Source organism: Cervus elaphus, chromosome 27 (genome assembly GCF_910594005.1).
Source record: "Cervus elaphus chromosome 27, mCerEla1.1, whole genome shotgun sequence".
Lineage (NCBI taxonomy): Eukaryota > Metazoa > Chordata > Mammalia > Artiodactyla > Cervidae > Cervus > Cervus elaphus.
In genome coordinates, this window is record NC_057841.1 from 23,089,240 (window position 1) to 23,100,915 (window position 11,676).

The 11,676-nt window shown below is 36.3% G+C and overlaps 1 non-coding gene and 1 pseudogene across 1 annotated transcript; both read left to right on the plus strand.

Annotated features, from left to right (window-relative positions):
* The first annotated feature begins 5,581 nt into the window (after nucleotides 1-5,581).
* On the plus strand, nucleotides 5,582-5,716 carry LOC122685095. Its single transcript, XR_006338266.1, has one exon. It is a non-coding gene; the product is annotated as a small nucleolar RNA SNORA48 (small nucleolar RNA).
* Nucleotides 5,717-11,019: 5,303 nt separating this feature from the next.
* Nucleotides 11,020-11,116, plus strand: LOC122685063 (annotated as a pseudogene).
* Nucleotides 11,117-11,676: the final 560 nt, after the last annotated feature.

Genomic DNA, 11,676 nt, shown 5'->3' on the forward strand with positions numbered 1-11,676 from the left:
AATGCATTAGGCCTGAAGCCATCAGACACAGTTGCCAGAGAGGAGACCCTGCTTCTTTCTGGGAAGAGAAAATGGAAATCCGCCACCCTGGCCAGCCTGACCCTCCTGTCATCACTACATCACAGCTTATGACTGATCCGGTTCCCTGAGCTGCTCCCAGCCTCTGGGATCATGGAGCCGCTATTCCTCCTTTCTCGATGACCTACGCATCTCTGTTTCCAGTTGTCACCTCATCCCCGTCTTCTACCTGCACTCCCCCAGAACATCTCCAGATTCTTTTGCATTGACGTCTGGCTCTCAGCTGGGTTTGCAACTCCTCCCAATTTAGCAACATCTGAAAATTTAATTAGCGGGCGGTTGTCTCCCTCTTCCACATAATTAATGAAGATGTTAAAATAAAACTGGATTAAGAATTTATTACACTATAATTTGCAAATCATTGCCACAGTTACTAGATAAGCTCTAACAAGGCAGGAGGGAGCAACTTGAGAGGGCCCAGGGTGTCTAGGCCGTCATGGTCTTTAACTCAAAGCCGAAGGCACTATGGCACAAGGGGAAGAGTTTAGACTGGGGGTCAAGAACCAGGGTACTCCTGGGAGTCTGGTGCTAACCGAGAAAAACTCCCACATTATAATCCATCCCTAACCCCCAAGGTCAGGCAGAAGAACATCAAGACAACTTCATTTCAAATGACCAGGGATTCAGGGAGACTCCCATGTGAGGATGAAACATAGACAGTGATCCATTCAAAAAGGAGAAAATGAGGAATGGAGGGAGCAACATGAATCTCTTACTCAATATAGTAATACTAGTAAAGGACAAGGCTTTCTTAAAGATTGAACCAAATACTAATAGTGTTAGGTCAAATAATAAGATCCCAGGAAGTACTTATTCCTAAATACCTATTCTTAGCTAACAAAAACAATCAACCCTAGACAAAAATGGTCAATCACAAGAGGAGGAGAGTTTCCAACATTTAAAGGTAATAGGGAGAAAAATTCCATACCTAGCCTTGTTCTTCTTCTGTTCCCATTGTTCTTTCTGACCTGCCTTGTCTCAGCTGAATCTCTTGCCTTGATTTTTTTTTTTTCTTTTTTGGTTTGACTTCTATGACCTCACAGGTTTCTTCCAGATCCTCCTTCAACTTGGCTTTTCTTGAACTGCTCAATCCTACATCTTTCCAGCAGTAACCAAACAAGGCCCGTTACCTGCCCCAGCATACAGACCAAGTCCACATACGCACATGGCTCCTGTGACGTTCCTGCTCCAGGCAACTCTGTCTTCCATCTTGGGGCTGCCGTCTCTTCCATGCTGGCCATGCCCACACAGCAGACAGCTATGCTGGGAACAGAATTAAATACCTTTATGAAGGACAGACACGAAATATTTTAAGGAGTTACTAATGTATTTAGAACAATCTTGGCTTCACAGAGCAAATATTAAACAAATATGCTATGGTATAATATTTGTGTCCCTCCAAAATTCACATGCTGGAAATCTAACCCTGAAGGTGATGGTATTAGGAGGTGATTAGAATGGGATTCATCTCCTTATAAGAGAGGGCTGACAGAACTGCCAAGTAAGGATCCAGGGAAAAGTCTTCTATTCAGAAGAGAACTCTCAATGCTGGTATCCTGCTTTCGGTCTTCCAGATTCTAGAACTGTGAGAAAAAAATTTCTGTTCTTTATAATTTACCCAGGATTTTGTTATGGCAGCCCAAATAGACTGAGACAGGTAGTCACTCCTGTGGACCTTTCTGAAGAAACTTAATGGTAAAGAATACAATTCATTAATCTGGTTTTATTCCAAAGTTCTTTTGTTAAGTCCAACATACAGTGGTGTAAGTCAGAATTGGCAACTCATGCATGATTTGACTGCTTTGCTGGCCTGATATTGCAAATTTCAGGTGAAGTTTGGTATCAGATACATCAGTTTCTATATTTGAGCCCTTTATAGTTCTTTACATCAGTATATTGGAAAGGCGAAGCCTATTTTGTTTTAAAAAAGAAAAAGGAAATAAAAGACAAAGTAGTGACTCACTCAAGGGAATACCTTGAAACGGGTATAATTTATAAAACAAAATACCCTTAATATGACAGCAGTCAATTTAGCCTGATATAAAAGAGGGTATGTGTTTTCTTTCATTTATATTTTTATGATATGTAATGTCTTTATAATTTCACCACTCCACATCAAAGCCGCCAACTGCTGAGTGCCTAAATAAGTAGCATGTGAAGAAAATGAATGAATTGCTAAATGTCCCATTACGTCCACAGAGAATATCCTTCTATTTGGAGTCAGGAATCTTAAATTGAGACGACAAATGAATGGTTTTCACTCCAATGGAGGGAGAGTTTTGGCAACTTTATTACACTCAGCATTTGAATGGAATGGAGGGGGGGAGAGAAATGAAGTTTTAAAAAATAATAAGTGTTATTGGCATCTGAGCTCTGGCTCTAAATGTCAGATCCTCTGTGAGAGAGTGATGGAGACCATAGGGAGCAGATCACATGCACAAAAGCTCGGGGACATGGAAAGGAGGGCCTGTCACTGGTGTGATTGTTCCAGCACAAAGAAACTATTTGGAGAATCTTAACAAGTTCCAACGTGTTTGGCCCAACACATTAGAAATGACATCAAAAATTGAGAAGCAACGGACGTGTGGAGCTGGTTAAAGGAAATCGCAGTAATCAGCAGCTCTACAGGGCCTTTAACCATAGACACCCAGGGAGTCCCCAGACAGAGGATAAGACCTGGGGGGAGGCTGGTGACTGCAGCACCACCCCTGAGTTCATTGACTTTAGAAGAGAGGAAAATAGGATGAGTGCCGCAGTGAAGACGGTGCAACTACTGATCTGTGCACATCGGTTGCAAGGGAGTTCTTTAAGGGTCCTCTTTCACAGGCCCTCATTCACTCATTCTTAAAGTCTTGATATTTAAAACTCTCTTTTATACTCTAGATCTCACCTGTCTCATCTCTCTTTCTCTTACATCTGCAAACTCCCATATAGACTCCCACTCAGCTTTGGGCCACACTTGACAACAGAGGAGCAATGGATGCTCCATCAGCAGGTGGGATGTCCTCAGGGGGAGACATTTAACGTACTGGTCATTAATTAAACAGCTGACTAGGAGCGCATGACTGAAGTAGGTCAGATGGACTTTACTTTGAGTGCTGTGATCACAGTACAGGTGACCCGTTAGCCATCAAGGTCATTATTTATTCCCTTAATGAGGTTGACCTGAAAATCTGTGAATATGTGAGAATACATGTGTGATGTACATGCGGTCAGAGAATGATGGGAAGATGTTCACCTCTTCTGTGCACCTTTTAAGGTCTATATTTGAAAGAAAACAGTTCATAGTCAGATGAGGCGTGGGGAACCTAGGAAACTCTAAGGTTCATGTTCTATGTAAATGCAGAGTAGTATTTTACTGCTTGAACTGGGAAAATATTCTCTGCATGTAACAAATGTGATTTTAAAATTGCAACATAATGTAAATCAGAACATAAACTTTGGAGCTTAATTCTTCTTTTAAGACAAAAAAGTCAACAGACTGCTCCTCTCTGGACACAGTTTTCTAATTACAGAAACAAATGGGTTGGGTTATATAATTTCTAAATTCCCATACAAGCTAATTCTGGGTGGTCTTTAACAATATAAATAGTAATGCCACACCTACATAAAAATGTTACATCAGCAGGAACACTCTTATCAAGAACTGTTTGTAAACACTTACAAAGCACCAATGTGCTAAGTAGTTTGTGGACTTTACCCCATTAATCCTTGCAATAACTTTATGAAGAAAGAATTATTATTCCCATTTTTACCGATGAAGACAAAAAAGTTTCTCAACATTATAGTTTTGGGATGCTAGGATTGGAATTCTAACTTGCATCAAACCCCAAATCCTGTGTTCTTAATTCAAAAATACTTTCTCAAGCATTTTGCTTCCTTAGCAGGGTGAGAGGAAAAGATAGATTACAATGGACTGAGAAATAGAAGTGTTTTCAATATGCATTTACAATATTATTGGAGAGAAAAGAGTAACATGGGGAAAAACAGCTGCAGTTTGTTATGTGTGTAAGCGACAGATTGAATAGATCAATCAGTAAGAACTACAGGATTTAAAAAAGGGGAAGTCATTATTATCAAATGTTAGTAACAAACTTGGTTGGAAAGGGCCAGATGTCATTGGGCTTTCAAAGGAGAGGCTACAAGGCAGACAGAAAAGCTGGGAAAGCTTTTTCTGATGGGGAAAAGCACATTAGCAAAAGCAGACAGTGAAAGTATTGTAGCAAGAATGAGAGACAAGGAAGAGACTGATTTACTTTACCCAGTCTGGAGGAAACTTACAAAGCTTGATATTTCACAAAAAATTTAAAAATTGGTTAATATATATAATTTGAAATGGAGAAGAATTCAGAGATAACAAATTCATTGTGAGTTATTATGAATTCATTTATTTTTGCAAAATGTGATCAGCACTTCTGGACCTACAATATTATGTGAGATGAGTCCTTTCAAAAGTATAATTGATGGACCACATGCACTAGGATCAACCAGGGCCTCTTGTTAAAAATGCAGGTTAGCTGATTCTCACCAGGAACCCACTGAATCAGAATCTTTGCAAAATGAACTCAGGAATTTGGATGTCCAAATGCTTTTCAAAATATTAAGATATTTCATTGAGACATAGCTTTCATAAAACAGCTTTAAAGTATTTATTTTGATAAATTTTGATGAAAATATACACCCGTGTATATGTACGAGTCAAGAACATACATTACTAGCATCCTACGAAGTTTCTTATGCCCCTTTGTAGTCAATCAATCTCCATAAGCTAATTTTGACTATTCTAAGACTTTATAAAAATAGGATCTCACAAGATGTACTTTTTTGCACTGACTTTTTTCTTTCAACATCAAACCTGTGAGAGCCATCTTGTTGTAGGCATCTACAGTTTGTTCGTTTTTTGTTTCCTAATCATATCACAGTGGGTGAAAATACCATAATTTGTTTATCCATAAGTATTATTGATAGACATTTGAGTGGTTTCCAATTTGGGGCTATTGTGAATAAAACCATGGTGAACATAATCATATCCATTTCATAAACTTTTGATTTTATTCCTCTTGGATAAATAATTAGGAGTAGATTCACTGAGTCATAGGGTAGGTATATGTTTGGCTTTAAAATAAAAATGACCAATCAGTTTTCTCAAGTCGTTGTACCATTTGATATTCCCACCAACAGTGTAGGAAAGTTCTGGTTTCTCCATATCTTCACTATATATTTTCAAGTTTTATCATTTCATCCATTCAAGGTCAATCTATATTTTTATGGTTAGTACTCTCTATGTCACAAGGTTCAAAGATTTTCAGTAACTTCATAATAATTCCTAATTTTGTTGTTATTTCTTCTTTGACTCATGGGTTATTTAGAAATATCCTCTTTAATTTCCAAATATTTTGGAATTTTTCTGTATATCATAATATCATTGATTTTCAGTTTAATTCCATTGCAGTCAGAAGAAATATTATGTAAGATTTCAATTTCTTGAAATTTATCACATGCCTGTCCCTGACCTGGGTAGAGTGGCACCTGGTTGGTGGTGGCTGTCTCATATCAGTGAGGGACAAAACAACTCCTTGTTTATCCCAGCTTGGCTTTTGCTCTGTGCCCATGCCTGGTTCATGCCCTGGACACATGGAAAAAAGAAAAAATAAAAAAAAAAAAAAAAAAAAAGAAATTTATCACATGCATGTTATGGATCAAAATATGACCTAGCTTGCCCTAGAAAATAATGTGCATCCTGCAGTTTTGTGTGTGGTGTTAATGCCAATTTTAAGTCAAACTGGTAAAGTTTAGATTCTCTATATCCTAAATGAATTTTTGCTTACTCATTTGATTGACTAGTGAGAAGTATTAATTCATCTATGAATACATGATTTATATATGTATATCTACCATTCAACTTGCTTACATTTATATGATGTCTTGCAGACAATATATATTTTTTTCCAGTCTGATAATCTCTGCATTCTAATTTGAGTCTTTTAGTCTATTCTTATTAATGGATTATTTTTAAATGAGTTTAAATCTATCACCTTGGTATTTATTTTAATTTTGCTGTTTTTTAGGGGGGGAGTTATTGATGGTTTTAGTATTCTATTTTACTTCCTCTATTGACATTTTGGCTATATTACTTTTTAGTATTACTTTTCTTTGTTGCTCTAGGAATTGCAATATGTATCTTTAATTATTAAAGGATCCTTAGAATTAATGTTTTACCAGTTCACACTTCACACTTCCAATTTCACAAAAGCAAGAACATCAATGTAAATACGTTCCACAATGCAAAACACTTTTATTACTCTACCAACTTAACAGTGTTATTGTCATGTTTTACTTCTATTTTTTCATTTTTTAATTTATGTTTTACTTTCAATTGTAGGATAATTACCTTACAATATTCTGATGGTTCATGCCACATACCAACATGAATTGGCTATAGGAATACATATATCCCTTCCCTCCGGTACTCCCCCTGTGACTCCCCTGGGTTGTAACAGAGCACTCACTGGCTTTGGGTTTCCTCTACATATGTTTTTACTCTACATATTCCACCTTAAAATGATGTCATTTTTGCTTTAAAGAGTTTATTTACCTTTTAAACAAATTAAGAGAAGAAAATTTTAAAGTAGTCTTTTATATTAACTTGCATATTTATTCTTTTTAATGCTTCTCATTCCTTCTTGTGGAAGAAAATTCCCATCTGACATCATTTCCCTTCAACTTGATGAATTTCCTTTAAAGTTTCTTATTAGTGTAGGTCTGTCAACAATAAATTTTCTCAGCTTTCATTTATGCAGATGTGTATTTCACTCTCTTATTTAAGGATATTTTCATTGCATATAAATTCTAGTTTAGTGAATTCTTTTTCTCTCCTTTGAGATCTTTAAAGGTGGCCATTCCATTGTCTTTTGGCCTTCATTATTTCTGACAAAATATCAACCATCATTCATATTCCATTGCATATAACACACTGTTTTTCCCCAACAGCTTTAAATATGTTCTTTTTATCTCTTTGTCTTTGGCTTTCAGGATTTTGACTAGGATGTGCCCTAGTGTGGTAATTTTTGTGTTTACTCTCCTGCAGCTTTTTATTACAAATGCAGATGCCTGATTCCCACTTCAGACTTACTATGTCAAATTCTCTAGTGGTATAACAAAGATCTAAATTTATAACAGTTCACAGTTATTTTTATGGACACTGAAAATTACAGAATCACTAAACTATAGTCCTAAAACTAATCCCTATCCTGAAGAAATTTAAGTTATTGTATAGAGCTTAGGTATACACTCAAAATCTATAGTATTAGGATATAAAAAATATGCCATATCAGTGCAGATGACTTGTTAAGAAAATTCATAAAAAAATGGAAAACTAAATGATAAGAAGTAAAAGCTTTTTAGAAGGTATAGCATTTAAGTAGAACTTAAAAGCTGAGTGACATTTTGATTTGGAAAGTTAGATGAGTGTGTACCCAATTTAAGTGATCATCTTTAAACACTACTAGGAAGAATAATTTTACCACCCTGAAATGAATTTTGAAACTGACAGAAAACAGAGGTGAGAGGCCAAGCTCAGGGAATACTTCTATTACACTTAAATTGAAGGTCTCCAATCTCTCAACATTTAGTACAGAACTGTACCCACACACATAACATGTGATAACCCCACACTGAGTAGAAAAGAGACCTGGAATGCTTTCCAGCCCATTAAAAAAATGCTGTAGCTTCTTATTTTTTTTAATGCAACATAACCTGGATGTCAGGTTGCATTAAGATGCTTTGGGTTACGATGACATAAATAGTTCAACATAATGAAACATGACACTGAGAAATATGGGCATCGATCTGTGCCACTAATTTAAAGACGCACTGGGTTTTGCCTTGATCTGTTTTTATGTCCTCAACCAAGAAATGACACATGGATAATGGGTATTGTCTGCTTTGTTGTTCCCAGGACAGGTTGCACAGAAGAGTTTTTCCATTATTGACACATCCTTGGTATTGACAAGAGGGTTATCATATTCTCTTTCTCATGGACTCTTGTCAAAGGGTCATAACTTACACAAACAAGAACAGAATCATTCTAAAGGCAGTTTTCAGGAAAATAGATTCCAATTGCATCTTCTCATGCTTCAGTCTATATTATAGAGCTGAAATTTAATCTTAATTTATTCACATAGTCAATAAGCTATGTATTAGGCTAGGAGCTAGGGATACAAAGATGACTACAACCTGACCACATAATCTTGTCCAGTATTTATTGAAATGTATCTTTTTCAGAGCTACTCCTCAATGTAGCCATAAAATCTCTGTGTTTTGGAAACACAGTTAAACTCACAGCAGACATTTGGGGAAAAAATTAAAGACTGAACTGATTCAGAACTATCTTCTTCCCACCCAGCTGGAGCAGTGTAGTCACAGGTCTCTGCTGTGTGAGACCTGGAGCTGATCTGCCTGTAAAATCTGGGTTTTGTCATCACTTTCATATTCTTTAAAGGGAGACTAGAAAATTCCACCCATCAGCCTGGACAAATAGCAAGAAATCTTATTTCCCTGACGCTATGGGTGTGATCATTCAAAATATATTGGATACTGAAGCCTGGTCCAAGTGTAGCTGTGAGTTTCAAATTTATAATGTGGAATAGAGACCCAAATTGGGAATAAACATAAAATATACCCGTAACTAGTGAAGCCCCAGAAGTGACAAAAGAATACTTTGTTGTTAAAGGATTTTTCCACAGTATAGAAACTGCTGGACTCCAACAGAGAATAAATTCTGCTGACTAGGTAATAATAATAATAATAATAAATTGCACGGCATTTTAAAAGACAAATCTCCAAGAGAGAATGAACACACATAATAACACCAATAACAAAAAAAAAGGAGAGATTGTGTAAAATTCTTTAAAAGGACTTTAAAATAAAAATATTAAAATGGCTTTATGAAACCAATTAAAGGTTTTCTTAATGTTAGTGCTTTCTGTGTCATGTTTAACAAATTTTTGCCTATTCCAAGATCATAAATATATTTTCCTATGCTCTTTGAGAAACATTGTTTTAATATTCATATTAGTCAAAAAGTAGAGGATATTTTCAATGCATATACTGACAAAAATCTTCTATTCAGCATATATTAAAAATACCTACAAATCAATAAGAGAAAAATAGATAATCCAATAAAATAGTAGGCAAAAAACTTGAAAAAGTACTTCACCAAAAAAGGATAGCAAAATGTCCAGTGAATATTTAAAAAAATACTCAACATCATCAGTTATAACCTAAATGAAAATGTGGGCTTCCCTGGTGGTTCAGATGGTAAAGAATGTTCCTACAATGCAAGAGACCTGGGTTAGATCCCTGGGTTGGGAAGATGCCCTGGAGAACAGAATGTCTACTCACTCCAGTGTTCTGGCCTGGAGAATTCCATGGACAGAAGAGCCTGGCAGGCTACAGTCCATGGGGTAATGAGTCAAATGTGACTAAACAACTAACACTTAGTTTAAATGAATATTTAAAACATTGTGAGACACCACTGCATAACCAGCAGAATGTCTAAAATTATAAAGGCTGTCAGTAGCAAAGATTGGCAAGGATGTGAAGCAATTAGAATTCTTATATATTGATGAGTTTGATTACATATTGTTATGCTCACTTTAGAAGTAGTTTTGCAGCAGTGATTAAAGCTAAACCCATGTATACCTTATGACCAGTAATTCAATACATAGGTATATACCTAATTGAAGTGTACTTATGTCTACCTAAGACATATGACTTAAAAAGCTGTTGATATAAAGTGGTGCTCACTGAAAAGTCTATAGAAACTTTCTCTGCTATTCTTGGAACATTTCTATAATTCTAAAATTATCTCAAATTAAACAAAATTAACTTTTTAAAATGCTGGACAAAGTAATATAAACTTATTTCCATTTGTATGAAATTCAACAAGAATAACAAATGACTAGAGAGAATCCCTTAGGGTAACATTACTCAGAAGGGACTAAATGAGCCTTCTCTGGTACTGGAAATGTTTTATATCTTTTTCAAGGTTGTGTTTATATACTATTTATATAAAGAAAAGGTAAAGAAAGAAACAGGTCTGAAAACTTAAACTTGACACAAATAGAAATCATCTATTTCTTCTTTGCACAAAGCAAAGAAGAACTAAAAAGGCTCTTGATAAAAGTGAAAGAGGAGAGTGAAAAAGCTGGCTTAAAACTCAGCCTTCATAAAACTGAGATCATGGCATCCGGTTCCATCACTTCATGGCAAATAGATGGGGAAACAGTGGCAGACTCTGTTTTCTTGAGCTCCAAAATCACTGCAGATGGTGACTGCAGCCATGAAATAAAAGACCCTTGTTCCTTGGAAGAAAAACTATGACCAAACTAGATAGCATATTAAAAAGCAGAGACATGACTTGCCCAACAAAGGTCAGCACTTTGGCCACCTGATGCAAAGAACTAACTCGTTGGAAAAGACCCTGATGCTAGGAAATATTGAAGGCAGGAAGAGAAGGGGACGACAGAGGATGATATAGTTGGATGGCATCACTAACTCCATGGACATGAGTTTGAACAAGCTCCGGGAGTTGGTGATGGACAGGGAAACCTGGCGTGCTGCAGTCCATGGGGTTGCAAAATGTTGGACACAACTGAGTGGCTAAACTGAACTTCAAAATAACCAGCCAGTAGTCTTCAAAAGTGTAAAGATAATAATAATTGAGGAACCTTCCCAGTTTGAAAGTTTTTGTGTTGAGTTGAATTATAACTAAATGTTTTGTAGTTTATACATTTTATACATTTATACATTTTATAATTATGGAGAAAGTATGAGTATTAAATTTGAAACCTTTAAAGAAAGAAAACATTGAAGCAAAATAAACTTTTTTTTCAGACAAAGACTACAGGATTTTACCATCAGCAAACTGTCAGCAAGAGAGCTATTAAAAGGCAATTTATGTGGAACGATACAGAGAAGATTAGCATGGCCCCTGCGCAAGGATGACACGCAAATTCGTGAAGCGTTCCATATTTTTTAAAAGAAAAAAAAAAAAAAAAAGGCAATTTATGTATCAAAGTCTCTCAAGAGAGAGGCTGGGGAGAGGCTAGGCCTTACTACCAAGGAAGGTTGTGTGTAGCTGGAGCTTGGCCCCACATCTTCCGTGCCCCAGATCCAGAGGCTCTCAGAGCAAGCTCAGAATTTCAGCTCATCGGCAGCCAACACATTTCGCACTTCTGCTTCCAGTTCTTGGCAAAACAAGTTTCCCATCAGGAGGGGGAAAGTACAGTTCTATGGTAGAAAAGACAGTCAATATTTTGAATATAATATATCTCCCAAAGTTTGATAAAAGGAAGGAGTGGCAGGCATGTAAATATCAAATGATTAATATAGCAAGCATGTTTGTGCATTGAAAATATTGATAGAAAATAATGAAAATCTAGATTTGAGGGGTTTAGAAATAAGGCAGGAAATATAGGACAATGGAAAGTGAAGGAGACATGAGTTTTAAAGATTCAGGTCTCCATACATTTTGGCATGGAATATGAGTAAGATTGGGCTTCCCTTGTGGCCCGGATGTTATAGAATCTGCCTGCA